The 12875-nt window shown below is 38.6% G+C and overlaps 1 long non-coding RNA gene across 1 annotated transcript in view; it reads right to left on the bottom strand.

The window, feature by feature from the left end:
* Positions 1-4609: 4609 nt before the first annotated feature.
* The window catches only part of LOC136151348 (uncharacterized), a 1173899-nt gene continuing 1165633 nt past the window's right edge, over positions 4610-12875 (bottom strand). Inside the window, exon 3 of the long non-coding RNA XR_010660016.1 lies at positions 4610-4745. This is a non-coding gene — a long non-coding RNA (uncharacterized lncRNA). The remainder of the gene's footprint in view (positions 4746-12875) is intronic.

The following is a 12875-nucleotide window of genomic DNA, read 5'->3' as shown; positions in this document are numbered from 1 at the left end:
CACATCACCTAGAAAAACTACTTTCTCAGCTTCCCATGAATTCTAAAGAAAAGGATTGCATGACTTTCATTTCCAACCTACTGTGGACTCCTTTCCACTTTCGTCCTCAACTTCCCTCCAGAAATCTCTTCCCTATGTTATAAAACACACCGTGGGCTTCTGGTTCAGACAAGATGGCCTTGATTTCTTTGTGCCCACTCCTCTGTTTGTTCTGGAAATAAAAGAGACCAGTAAAGGAGACCTTGTATATTTGGCAAGAAGAAGGGGAACTTGTTTAGGGCCTGAAGAATGGAAGAGAAACACAGCAGCACGTGACAGAAGACAACCAGGCCCAGCATTCCTGACCTCCAACCTAGCATCAGAAGGCAGCCTGAGTGGGGCTGCTCCTCCCAAGGGATAAATGTGAAGCAACACCAGCTGGTGGTGTAGTTGCTAAGTTGTCTCTGACTTTTTTGTGACCCCATGGACTATAGCCCACCAGGTTCCTCTGTCCACGGAATTCTCCAGGCAAGCATACGGATTCCCATATCCTCCTCCAGGGAATCTTCCCAACCCAGGGACTGAACCCATGTCTTTGCAAGGCAGGGGGATTCCTTACTGTCTGAGCCACCATGAAAGCCAAAGAAACTCAAAAATGGCATGGATATTTGGAAAATAAAAGGATTAAAATGTACATTAATATTAGATAAAGTAGACTTTAGAGCAAAAATATCTCTAGACAGAGGAATACAAGGACATTACATAAGGAAAAAGGAGTCAATCCAGCAGGAATACATAATAATCCTAAATATGTATACACCAAACAACATAATCTCAAAATGCTTGAAGCAAAAATAGATGTATCATCTGAATACTGCTATAACCTTTAATGAAATTGAAAGTGTAGCATAGAACTTTTGAAAAAAAAATCATCAATCCAAGATAGTTTGACCAGAGAATTCTAACAAATATTTAAAAAATTAAAATCAATTTGACATAACTTCTTCAAGAAAATGAAAGAGTAGGAAACCATTCCCAACTAATTAGATGGGACCAGTATTGCTCTGTATCAAAATCAGACAAAGGTAGTTCGAAAAAGGGAAGTTTCAGACTAATGTCTCTCATAAATTTGGAATTAAAAGTTTTCACTCTCACACATACAAATCAACCAAATGAATGCAACAATGTATAAAAACATCTCTTGATAGTTTCTGGTCCCTTCCTAAGTCTGGTCACATTACCTATCTCTTCAAAGGGTTTAAGTGAATCAAGGATACAGTTGGTTAGGTTCCCAGTAATAATATTACCATACCAGAAACGGTGACAAATGCTCAAGTCTAGGTCAAATCAGAAACTGACTACTCCCATTAAAGCTAATCATACCCAGCCATTCTAAATGTCTAGCACAAATAACTAGAACTAGATTCATATGATAAATAAAACATATCTACTCAATAGAAAAGGTGAGTGTATTTGATATTCTTTATATGGCCCTGGGGAACCCTGTTGATCATTTTCTACTATGTTACGAGCTTTTGGAGGCTGAGAAGACCAGATTTTATCCCTCTAGCTCTCTTGGACTCTGACTTCTACTTGAGTTTGGCCAGTGGTGGACAAAAGATATTGGTGAGTCAGTGGAGAAAGAGATAAGTATATTGATTCTTCCTGATTTCTTTCCTGCTGGGAAGTGGCCAAGTTTCTCCACTGAAGCCCAGAGCTCAGGTCAGAGGCCCTCACTTTTAGCTGCAGCTGTGTACAAAACTCTTTAGAGACTGCAATATCCATTCTCTTCCTTTGCCCTGTGGGCCTAAAAGTGTTCATGTATCCCTGATCTTGCCTATCTCAAAGAGTTTTGCTATTCTTTTTAAGCTATCCTTAACTCTGCTACAGCTTCCAAATCCTTAAAGTTCATTGTGTGTTAGTCACTCAGGCATGTCTGACTTTTTGTGACCCCCATGGAAGTCTATCAGGCTTCTCTGTCCAAAGGATTCTTCAGAGAAAAATACTAGAGTGGATAATCACTCCCTTCTGCATGGATCTTCCCTGACCCAGGGGTGCAACCCAGGTATCCTACATTGCAGGCATATTCTCTACCATTTGAGCCACCAGGGAAGTTAGTTTTCTTTATTTTCCTTATCTGTGTAAATCATCTTGATTTCTGACAATGATAGGGGTGGCTTTGGAGCTGCTAATAAAGATGGTCCCTCAAAAATCTATCACTAAACTGCTTACAACAGAAGGAGGATATCTTTTTTGCTGACTCCAAAATCATAAATACAGAACATGTCACATGCCATGTAAAAATAAGTGATGAGAAATCAGTGATTTAAGAATGAATTTGGTAAAAGTGCACAAACTTTAAGCTGTAAAATGATGAATAATGTGTGAGGAACTAATGTGTAACATGGTGACTATGGTTTGTAATGTGTTATTGATATTTGTGGAGCTTCCCAGGTAGTGTTAGTAGTAAAGAACCCTCCTGCCAGTGCAGGATGCATAAAAGACATGGGTTGAATTCCTGTTTAGAAAGATCCCCTGGAGGAGGCCATGGCAACCCACCTTAACAATCTTTCCTGGAGAATCCCCATGGACAGAGGAGCCTGGCAGGCTATATAGTCCATGTGATCACAAAGAGTTATGACTGAAGTCATAAGCACACATGTAAGAGAGGAAAACTTAAAAGTCCTCACCAAAAAGATCTTGGAAGGTATATATGTGAGGTGATATTAATAGATATGTTAATTAAATCAATGAGAGAATACATTAATAATGTATATCTATTTAAAATGTCATGTATAATTTAAATATCTTGCCATTGTATCTGGAAATTATATTTTTAAAAAACTGAGAAAAACCAAAAAACAAGAATTTCAATGCTTTTCATATGATATTTTAGATATTTCAACCATTACTCTTGGTATGTAAAAGCGTTTTTGTTTTTTGTTTTTTGTTTTTTTTAATTCCAGATAATAGCCTGTGGGATTCACTGGATATTCAGAAATGGAAGAAACCTTGGAAATTATCTAGACAATCCTCCCATTTTAAGGATATATAAGTTAATCCAAGAATGATTAAGTCACTTATCTAAACTTATAAAACTCAAAGCAAAACTAGCAATAGAAACCAGGTTTCCAAGGTTTAGGGGAATCTTTACCGAATTACCCGGCAAATGGAAATATCTCCTATGCTCCAAAAAACTTGATTCTTATCTCTTTCACAGAAGTGATCATATTCCACCTTGTATTCATTGTCCAGTTAGCATAAGTTTTACCAAGTAAATTAAATTCTTTGAAGGTTCAATCCTAGCAAGTCTGTTCTTCTCACTCTATATTCTCACTTATGGCTGAAACTCTTTATCAATGCCATTTCTTCTCCCTGGAAGACCCTTGCTCTTTTACCTCATGACTTCCCTGACATCTTTCAGCTCTCAGTAAAAACCACTTCCACAAAGCAGCCTTTCGTGATTCTGACACAGCTCAGGTCTCCTTGTTATGTGGACATATGGCATTCTGTGCTTTATCCTCTTTTTTTTTTTTTTTCTTTTTCATTTATTTTTATTAGTTGGAGGCTAATTACTTTACAATATTGTAGTGGTTTTTATCATATATTGACAGGAATCAGCCATGGATTTACATGTATTCCCCATCCCAATTCCCCCTCCCACCTCCCTCTCTACCCGATCCCTCTGGGTCTTCCCAGTGCACCAGGCCCGAGCACTTATCTCATGTATCCAACCTGGGCTGGTGATCTGTTTCACCCTAGATAATATACATGTTTCGATGCAGTTCTCTCGAAACACCCCACCCTCACCTTCTCCCACAGAGTCCAAAAATCTGTTCTGTACATCTGTGTCTCTTTTTCTCTTTTGCATATAGGGTTATCATTACCATCTTTCTAAATTCCATATATATGTGTTAGTATACTGTAATGGTCTTTATCTTTCTGGCTTACTTCACTCTGTATAATTGGCTCCAGTTTCATCCATCTCATTAGAAGTGATTCAAATGAATTCTTTTTAACAGCTGAGTAATATTCCATGGTGTATATGTACCACAGCTTCCTTATCCATTCATCTGCTGATGGGCATCTAGGCTGCTTCCATGTCCTGGCTATTATAAACAGTGCTGCGATGAACATTGGGGTGCATGTGTCTCTTTCAGATCTGGTTTCCTCAGTGTGTATGCCCAGAAGTGGGATTGCTGGGTCATATGGCAGCTCTATTTCCAGTTTTTTAAGAAATCTCCACACTGTTCTCCATAGTGGCTGTACTAGTTTGCATTCCCACCAACAGTGTAAGAGGGTTCCCTTTTCTCCACACCCTTTCCAGCATTTATTAATTGTAGACTTCTGGATAGCAGCCATCCTCACTGGCGTGTAATGGTAGCTCATTGTGGTTTTGATTTGCATTTCTCTGATAATGAGTGATGTTGAGCATCTTTTCATGTGTTTGTTAGCCATCTGTATGTCTTCTTTGGAGAAATGTCTGTTTAGTCCTTTGGCCCATCTTTTGATTGGGTCATTTATTTTTCTGGAATTGAGCTGCATGAGTTGCTGGTATATTTTTGAGATTAATCCTTTGTCTTTTGCTTCATTTGCTATTATTTTCTCCCAGTCTGAGGGCTGTCTTTTCACCTTACTTATAGTTTCCTTTGTTGTGCAATAGCTTTTAAGTTTCATTAGGTCCTATTTGTTTATTTTTGCTTTTATTTCCAATATTCTGGGAGGTGGGTCATAGAGGATCCTGCTGTGATTTATGTGAGAGAGTGCTTTGCCTATGTTCTCCTCTAGGAGTTTTATAGTTTCTGGTCTTACATTTAGATCTTTAATCCATTTTGAGTTTATTTTTGTGTATGGTGTTAGAAAGTGTTCTAGTTTCATTCTTTTACAAGTGGTTGACCAGTTTTCCCAGCACCACTTGTTAAAGAGGTTGTCTTTTTTCCATTGTTTATCATTGCCTCCTTTGTGAAATACAAGCAGTCCATAGGTGTATGGAAACTATCTAGACAATCCTCCCACTTTAAGGATATATAAGTTAATCCAAAAATGATTAAGTCACTTATCTAAACTTATAAAATCAAAGCAAAACTAGCAATAGAAACCAAGTTTCCAAGGTTTAGCGGAATCTTTTCCTGAATTACCCGGCAAATGGAAATATCTCCTATGCTCCAAAAAACTTGATTCTTATCTCTTTCACAGAAGTGATCATATTCCACCTGGTATTCATTGTCCAGTTAGCTTTTTCCTCTTGACATGTGTCGCAATTGTGGTGCAACATTTAACTTTGAAATTTACCTCATTTAGGTTTTTCTATTAAAATGTAAGTCCTAATTTACAAAGTCCACATATATGCTCTTCACTACTGTCCATTTTTGCATCCAGCGGAACTTCGTTAGCTGTTTGTTCAGTGAAACACTTTTATTCGTGAAGAATAAAATTTCAATGAATTTTTGATGCTCACAGCATACAGTGAACTAAAACCACTGAGGTATTTTCTCCCCACCCAAACCCTCATACCCAGATTGTTTGGACATGATACAGAACTAGACCTGTGGGGGCTTTCCTTGTGGCTCAGCTGGTAAAAAAATCTGCCTGCAATGTGGGAGGCCTGGGTTTGATCCCTGGGTTGGGAAGATTCCCTGGAGAAGGGAAAGGCTACCCACTCCAGTATTCTGGCCTGGAGAATTTCATGACACTAGAGTCCATGGGGTCACAAAGAATCAGACATGACTGAGCAACTTTCACTTTCACAGAACTGTGGATGCATTTGCTTTTAATTGTTGCCCTATTAGATGGAAGGCACTGGATGTTCGGTCTTTTATTCCCCACACACTCGCCCTCACAGCTTCCTGTCCTCAGATAATGTGATAATTGAGACACTGACTAAAAGTCTGAATAGGACAGAACTAGAGACAGTGTTCTGAACCTGCCATTTGAGTATACTTTTTACCATAGGATTCTTAACTTCACTAGAGGTGTTCATGTCTTAGCTGTACTCTCTGATCATGACAGATGAAAATACTTTAAGGAGAGTCTACAAATCAAATATTCTTACATTGTAAATGAACACCTAATCTCTCTTCAAAGGTTCAAAAGAAAATCACCCCCTTGATGAATTGTTACCTACTTTTCCTAGATGAAAGTACCATCTCCCTCCTTATTGCTTCCTAATTTCATTCTCACCATTTTTATCTCACTGACCACATTCTGTCTTATAGTTAATTATCTGAACAACACCAATTCCCACTGCTTTAATTCAGTTTCCTTGGGTCTATAAAGGCTGTACCAACTACCCTGAAGTTACTATTTACTGAGTATCAACCATGGCAGAAACTGGTATTTTTCACAGACCAATTTATTTGTTCCTTTTGAGGTAAATATTACACTTAAAAGCAAATACTCAGCCTCTGGTATTTTGGATAAACTGACAACAGACAAAATCTTAACCGCTATTCCAGATAAAAGTTCCTTTTGTGTTATTTATTTATTTATTTTTCAGAAAGAACTTGCATTCTAGATAGCTTTCAGGTGAATAGAAACAGGACTGATATGTTAATGGGAAAAAAACCACTGCTGTAGGAAACAAAAGTAGACAAATATCACATCTTCTGTATACATCAAGACTCATTTTATTGGGAGCTGTTGGCTCAGACAGTAAGGAGTCCACCTGCAGTACAGGAGACCTGGATTCCACCCCTGATCAGGAAGATCCCTGGAAGAGGGCATGTCAAACCACTCTAGTATTCTTGCCTAGAGAAGCCCCATGGACAGAGGAGCCTGGTGGGTTGCAGTCCATGGGGTCGTCAGACCGCGGGATCGTAAAGCGTTGGACACAACTGAGCAAGTATGCATAGCAAAATTCCTCAAGGTGACATACTGACATTTAGAAACAGTTTCTCTCACTAGTGTGCTTAACTACAACTCCTGATTTTCAATGAAAGACCAAAGATAAAAGTAGTATTCCATAACAATCAAGTAATTATTTGACATTTAGAAACAGTTTCTCTCACTAGTGTGCTTAACTACAACTCCTGATTTTCAATGAAAGACCAAAGATAAAAGTAGTATTCCATAACAATCAAGTAATTATTTCTATCAAGGAATTTTTCATAAAGCTAAGCTAGAGAAATATACTGTGAGATAGAGCAGATAATGAGAAGTAGAAGAGATCCAAACACAGAAGCTGAATAACCAATTGATAAGTTTTCTTTCAGGAAAAAAAATAAAACCTCAATTTGGAATCATGCTTTATACAGAGATTTGCATAATCTTTGGAAATGTAAAGGATTCTCTACTCTAATTTCCTTGTTTAGTTGAGAAAACCAAGGCCTAGAGAAGTCAAAGAGCAAGGCCTAAGTCAAAAAGCAGTTATGTTAGGATTCTGAAGAGAACCTAGTGACAGGCCTTAGGGACCAGTTGCTTCATCTTTAAGCTGACAGGCTGGTGATTGAGCTACCAGTGATGGTGCCATCTTCAGGCTGAATTGCTTTTACTTTGGCAAACCTCTGTCTTTGCTCTTAACACCCTCAACTGATCCCATAAAATCCACAATCTATTGGTTTAAATGTTATTACCTCTAAGAAAATATGTTCCCAGGTGAGCATGTCAAAGAACTACAATTTTAAAGAAATGTACAATTCTATGGAATATGTTACCATGTGCCACAGGAATTGAATATCTATGCTACGTGTTCCACATTCATGACCTTGGAAGGGAAAACAAGATTGACAATTTTTTTTTTTTTTTCCCATTTAATCATGTCCAGTGACTTAGTGCATGCAGGCTGCTGTTACAAAATGCCAGAGGCTGGGTGGTTTATAAACCACGTTATTTATCACAGTTATGGAGGCTAAAAGTCCAAGATCAGGGTGCCAGCATGGTTGAGTAAGTGAGGGCCTCTTCCAGGACATATCCCTATATAGAAGGGATTTGCAAGTATTTCAGGCCTCTTTCACAAGAGCCCTAATCCCATTCGTGTGGGTTCTGCCCTCATGTGGGTTCTGCACTCATAGCCTAATTATTTTCAAATGGTCCCACCATCTAAAATCATCACTTTGGGGATTAGGTTTTCTTTTTTTTTTTTCTTTTTTTTTTTTTTTTTTTTTTTTGTAGTATGAGAGAATGAAATCAACACGCAGAGAAACAGAGATAAGAGGTGAAGTCCTAAACCCCACAGGACGAGGAGAAGAGAACAAATATACTAATAATCAGATTAATGCAACTGATGTAACTAAAGACCAGATTTGGTTCTGGACTGCATGGCAGCCAGAACAAAAAGAAAAACAGAATACGTATCATAGAGCTATCAAAAAGAAGGAAATACACCAGATCCTAAAGGTAGACAATTTTTCCTATGCTGTATTAATTTGTTGAACATGAATTTTTAAATAAATAAAGGTCATTGAAAGGCAAAACAGACAATCTCCATGATGAGAGTCTCACAGCAAATGCAGATTACATATGTTACTGCTCAAATCGACTTCCCTGGTGGGCCAGTAGTTAAGACTCCCCCGCTTCTACTGCAGGGCGCCTGGGCTGGATCCCTGGTAGGGAAACCTAGGATTTCCCCATGCCCCTCAGTACAGCCAAAAAAAAGAGATTTAAGTTATATGTTAATCATATAGTACAAACTAACAGGCTATAGTAGGCAGCTGAAACAGAGGTATCAACTAATGGCTTTATTCTTCCAGAAGGCTCACTAGTGAAAAGAGGAAAGACAAAAAGGTGGAAAACATTTAAAGGAAAACTAAAATCCATGGGAAGATTAAAAAAAAATTGTGAGCTTGTGGGGGGAGGGGGGCAGTAAAAAGGACAGAAAAAAGATAAAACAAGACATATGAATTTGGGGGGAACACAAGCATTATACCATGGCAGGAGACTGACTTGTCTAAGGTAACACAATGCCTCATGCATACTGAATGCTTTCGGTGCTGATAGCCAAGGACTAAGGAATTGTAGATTTCTCCTGGTATATACCCAGGGGATTGCAGAGTTTGAAAGATACAGATAAAAACTGCCCAGGGAAAAAGGCATATAGGGCAGGGTCAAAGACAGTGTGAGCATGGGACTTTTGGTTTCCCCTTCCCAGGGCGTCCTGGGCAGCTCTGTGCTCCCAGCACCGATGTGCCAGCAGTGAGCACTGCAGACACGGGAGCGCACTCCAGGCTCTGTGTCCAGTGGGGCTTCACCTCGTAGGCATGACTGACTGTCCATACAGCTGATCTCAGGCTCAAACCTCTCTAGAGGTGCAGCTGATACTGCATGATTAAAACCCCCATCCTGAATCACAATGTTCAGGTGGCCCAAACTTTTTACTCCAAGTCACATTATGTGCATCCTTATCAGGCTGTCCCAAGAACCTCACATAAACAAAAGTGCTTTTCTCAGTGTCAACCTTTGACACCTTTAGTCACCCTTTCTCAGAGAAAACAACCCTAGGGTTTAGAGAGGAGCTACCAGGAAACAAGTGCAAAGTCCAGACTTCCCTGTGAATGAGGCTGAGCCCTTCACTGCACAGCTGGGTGGCTGATTTTACCTGAGGAGACTCCCCTGTTGTAACATCACTTTAAGAAAATGTGAAGTGACAAACATTGGTCAGGCATTTATCTTCTTCTGGTCTTTCTCTGAAATGCTTTTCCTGCATTATCTTCATTAATTCTTATGCACCTCCATGAGGTGGACACTAGTTTGAAAGGCATTATAGAGAGAAGTAAAATAAGGCTAGCCTAAAGATTCAGAGCTAGTGAGTGGTGGAGTGGGAGTATGGACAAGGGCTACAGGACTCCAAGGTTCATACTTAAAGCCACGATGTTGCAAAGATGCCACCATTTCTTTTTTTTTAGTATTTTTATTCATTGATGTCTTAGTTGTAGCACATCTGGATCATCCACCTCTGTTGTGGCATGTAGGATCTAGATCTGTGAGCAGGGATTGACCCCCAAGCCCCATGCATTAAGAGCATGGATTCTTAAGCACTGGACAACCGGGAAAGTTTCAACACCATTTCTATTTGGAGTAAACGTTCACATGCAAGTGAATAACCAAAGAAGATTGTTGAATCAATATTGTCCAATCCTGTCATCCTGTTCCACAATATATATGAAGAAATTTACAACATGAAACTCTTCTTGTTATCCATTTAACATAAATAAATAAAAGACAGAAAGACATGAAGACTTACCATAAGTTCAGGATGCCATGATCAAAGAAGGCTTAGGCAACAGGAGCATTTCAAATGGTTTCTTTGTCTGGCACCCCAGAAATCTGCACACCCTGGGGCATCACATGATAATAAGATTCCAGATGGTGAAAGGCAGGTCTTTCTTTATGAAAGAAGGCCAGGGCAATTCTGAAATGGGAGGTGGGAAAGAAGACCAGTATTTAAACCTTCAAATACAAATCTTTTCTCAGAGAGAAAAATTTAGAAAAGAAAACATATGAATGTTGAGAGTCTGAAAATTGTTTCCCTAAAATCTCCATGCTCCATGGTGAGCATACACCATGGAAAACATGTACCCCAAAATACCCTGGTTTGTTTGCACAGTCTGGCTGATCCAGTATTTTAATAATTTTCTTAATTTGGGGTGAAGCTTTCTTTAACTTCCCATGTGACCAATGATGTTGATAATTGATAAATCAATTGGAATAGGGTTCCTGAAAATGGAGTGGACAGATGAGAAATGTAATCAGTAGTCTAAGTGAAGACAGTCTGATACACAGAGGGAGAAAGGAATTTTAACTTTTCTGAGGAATGGTGGTTGGTGAGATGTGGTCCTCAAGGTTCTATGTGAAGGAGCCCCACTCCCTTGCATCAACTGAGGACAGGGAAAAGGATGGAGTATAAGCTCTGGTGGCAAGACAGAAGTGTTTCAGCCCACAGACCTTCATTATAGGCAGAGTGAGCTCTCTGTAGGCAACGGTATCCAAAATAGGATACCAGCAACAGCAATACAAGACCAAGTGATGGAGGAGCAACAGAGATCTGTTCTAATCAACCCAAGGTGTTCTTAGTGTGAAAATATTGATGACCTCCCCACCTCTTACTACTTAGTTCTACTTTTGTCTGAGAGAAAAGTTCCTCCAAGAAGGATGGGAGTTCATACTCCTTTCAGGAAGTCAACTGGGGACTCTAAGCCATGGAATTACCATTTGGATCTAGAGTCACTTTTATAATCATACTGTGTTTCTCACCCCTCAACTGGTGGACTTGGAAACACCAGTTACAGTTGTGATTTTAAAGAAATATTAAATATAGATATTCTTCTATTTTACTGTCTGTAAATTTTAGAAACAGATAATGTGAAATTTAACATGTAAAACTGCCTTACTCAGAGGATTACTTTACACCAATTAGAAAGTAAATGACCATTAAATAAATTTGGCCAAAATATTGTCAAAGTTTCATTGTACGTACACTCTGCAAATACTCCATAGCAGTGTTTTTAATAAAACAAGAAAGGCACTGAATTGATACCAATATAATAGTTGAAAAGTGAAAATCTAAGTTTATTAATCAATTGTACCATTCTTACAGAAAAACCAAATATATTCTGGATGTTGTGGGCATTTGTTTTGATTTGTTGCTGGTTTATCACAGTGGGTTGACAGTCTCTTGACCATCTGGTTTTAATTTTTTGTTGCCTATGCTACTTTTATCACAGTCCTTCAAATCTATGGATTGCATGGTCAACAAGAAGCATGGACCTTCTTCTGGTTTTGTTGTATGAGGGTAATTTTTCAAGCTTTTAGTTTAGAGGAGGAAATAGACACCTCATTTCCATTATTGGAAACTTTCAGCACTAGCAAGAACAGCTCAGATAAGATGGGATATAAACAGAAAAAAAGGTCGACCCAGCACGTTCCTTAAAGAAAGGGGTGTGTGTCCAGCTTCCTTTTTATTGACACTTACAATTCATACTTGAGTAAGGCACATTTATAGTATCCATGGAGCGGTAAAGTAGGGCAGGTTGGGAGAATACATCTTGCGGTCAAGCATTAAGTCTCTGGGGATGGGAGAGTAAGAAGACTTCAGCTTTAGTTGAAAGAATTTGTCTTTGCTTCCAATTTCATGGCGTCCTTTAGCCATGACATAGCAGAAATAGAAGATGGAACTTAAAAAAATTAATAAAGAATGCAGAATGGTTTTGTTTCTGCAAATGCCTTGAACAAAGCATGTGTTTCTGTTTAAAGCTGGATAAGCTCCAGTTGATGTCTAGATCCTTGTCAAAATGTTTACTTTTCTGTGGGATTTTTTTTTTTTTTTTCCTAGTGGGCCATTCTGAAGCCATGGCTATAGCTCTGGACTTCAAAGTTGCTGCCAGCTTCATTAGAAAAGCCATTGTGTTACCCTTCCCCTATCTTTGTTCAAATTAAATCTTAATTTTTTATTAATCATTTTGGGCCAGAAAATGATCAATCTTAGTACCAAAAAACAGAAAAAAACTCAACAAAGAGTTGAATGAAACTCACCAAAGCAACTACAAGGACAATAAATATTGGAAAAAATAGGAATACTTTGCTCTTTGGGTATCATGTGAAACAACAACAGCAAAATAACATTTTCTTTTTCAGCAGTTCTGAATGTCTGATGTGAGTGTGCAAGACCACTGGAGAAGAAGTCTTAAAAATAAAAAATGGTACTTTATACTACTTTGGTTATTTTATTTAACTTCATAGGCCCATAGAAAATAAAATACATTTGCCATGAATTATAATATTATAATATTCATTGGAAAGGATTGCTGCTGAAGCTGAAGCTCCAGTACTTTGCCCACCTGGTGCAAACAGCTGACTCATTGGAAAAGACTCTGATGCTGGTAAAGATTAAGGGCAAAAGGAGAAGAGGGGAACAGAGGATGAGATGGTTGGAAGGCATTACTGACTCAATGGACATGAGTTTG

The sequence above is a fragment of the Muntiacus reevesi genome, chromosome 20, assembly GCF_963930625.1.
Source record: "Muntiacus reevesi chromosome 20, mMunRee1.1, whole genome shotgun sequence".
NCBI classification, from domain to species: Eukaryota; Metazoa; Chordata; class Mammalia; order Artiodactyla; family Cervidae; genus Muntiacus; species Muntiacus reevesi.
Note: the sequence above shows the minus strand (reverse complement) of the source record. Positions and strands in the feature narration are given on the sequence as shown.